The following is a 2,114-nucleotide window of genomic DNA, read 5'->3' as shown; positions in this document are numbered from 1 at the left end:
AATTTTAGAGTCTTTGTTTTTATTCTTGCGGTATGGAAAATGGTATCGAGTATCGAATATTTTACTTAGTATCGGTATCGAGTTGAGAAGTTTAGTATCTTGACAAACCTAATTTGCTGTGATCAGTGGGTAAAAAGTAGTTTGAATGTCTTTTGAAGAGAGAAAGTCCACCTGAAAACATTGTTAGTACCATCCTGCCTTCAAATATTATTTCTGTCGGAGCCCCCCTCCCCGGCGCTATGCTGTCACTAGGAATCCCATTCAACAGCAGCCTCTGGCCTGGTTGCCTCCTCGCGGTTTGCCGCGGCAGCTGGAAGGCATTTTTCATGTACGTAATCTAACCTGCAGGCACCCGGATAATTAAAAAAAAAACGTTTTGCCGGCAGATTTCAGCATTTTAATTTAATTTAGGTGTTAATAAACTGTTTCAGAGGGGTGATGATAGCGCTCTGCATCAGCAGCGATGTGTCTGTCTCCCTGCCAGCTCCCAGATCAGCTTCTCTGATTGGTTGATGTGGCGCGTCGAGCAGCAAAACTTACATTTTTCCAACTCCAGCAGCTCCTGCTGCTAAAAACGTGCTGCAGGACGTTTTGCTGCACGTCAACCATTGACTTTGCATGTAAACTAGCTGCTCCTGCTGCTTTAGGTCTGAATGTAGCATTACAGCTGCTGGAAGGAAGGATCAGTGATAACGCTCCCTGTTGCATGTAGGGTGCAGCAGTCTGTCGTTGCAGGAGCTCTCCAATTCTTCATGCATGGGGTGGGAAACATCATCCAACAGAGTTGGATAGTTCAATAACAGAGTTCAATAATATGACAGCTTGGCTTTCCACTAAGATGAAGGTAGTTTTGCATTTAAAACAAGCCTGCAGGTTTAGGACCTTGCATGTGTAACAATAACCGAAGACTCCTGGATCGACTTAGTTCAGAGAGCGTCTGTATTATGGGGAAAAACGACAGTCAATAACGCTGAAGCTCAAGCACCTGAATTTGAAAAAGCCTATGTGAATAAATTCAAGATTTTTTTTTTCTTTAAACAGGGTTTTTACAGGAATGAGTAACTCTAATTTAATTGATTTTAATGCTCTTTTAATGCTCTTAGAAACAATTTTAATGCCATCAGCCCATGATTAACTGTCACTGTATTGACATAAATCATATTTCTTTATGAGTATTTTATATCAGACTTAGTGTCAGTGCACTTACAGCCATGCAGTCACCTAAGAATGACTGTAAAAAAGTCATAAAGAGAAAATTAATCAGTTACAGCTTTGCAACAATTATCAATCACAAATTTAAAAGTAGGCGTCAACAACCCCTAATGAGGCTGTTACGCTTCTTACCAGTAGGTGGCGGTAATGCACCTGAAAGTTCCTATAACAAGATGATGAAAACCAAACCATTGATCCAGTTTTTTAGTGTAATTATCGATCAGTGATTCTTCTTCCTCTGCCTATTTAAAGGTGAATTAAAGACACATTTCTAGTCATCTGTATGTATGAATTAAGGAAAAGGAAACAAATGTTAAGTTGAAACTTATCAATGTTTATTGACATCATTTACATCTTTATTGACACTTATCTAAGCGTATACTGCATCTACATAAATAAATTCCCTTTTTTTCATTTATCTGACTAAACAATGATGTCTGCAACTAATAGCCTGAAACATTCTTTTTATATTAAATGTTATTTGTCTTTTAATGTTTGTTTGTTTGTTTTTTTAACAGTGAAGCGATTCATGAATTTTTTCCCCAGAAAAGTGCTTTATAAATAAATACTATGTATTTTAACAGAGATGTTTACACAGAGCTGCCTTATAATTCCTTCATACTTAGGTTAAAATTGTGATACCTTCTCAGAAATCTCTGCATATTGATCGTAGTGTGACTACGGTGTAGTCTTAGCTCTCTACTGTGCAGATATTTTTATATCTAAGAGAAACATATTCCAGGATATTACAACTTTTTAAACTCTTTTTAATGCTTTTATGGTGCTATAAACACTCTTTGTATTCTATATAACAGGGTTTATACAGGAATGAGTAACTCTGATTTAATGCTCTTAGAAACTATTTTAATGCAATCAACTATATATATATATATATATATATA

The 2,114-nt window shown here is 36.6% G+C and overlaps 1 protein-coding gene across 1 annotated transcript in view; it reads right to left on the bottom strand.

The window, feature by feature from the left end:
* Nucleotides 1-2,114, bottom strand: part of rnft1 (ring finger protein, transmembrane 1) — a 9,076-nt gene that overhangs the window by 1,449 nt on the left and 5,513 nt on the right. The window lies entirely within an intron of this gene.

Source organism: Cyprinodon variegatus, unplaced genomic scaffold (assembly GCF_000732505.1).
Source record: "Cyprinodon variegatus isolate N-32 unplaced genomic scaffold, C_variegatus-1.0 Scaffold184, whole genome shotgun sequence".
Lineage (NCBI taxonomy): Eukaryota > Metazoa > Chordata > Actinopteri > Cyprinodontiformes > Cyprinodontidae > Cyprinodon > Cyprinodon variegatus.
This window is presented reverse-complemented; position numbering and strand designations above follow the sequence as displayed.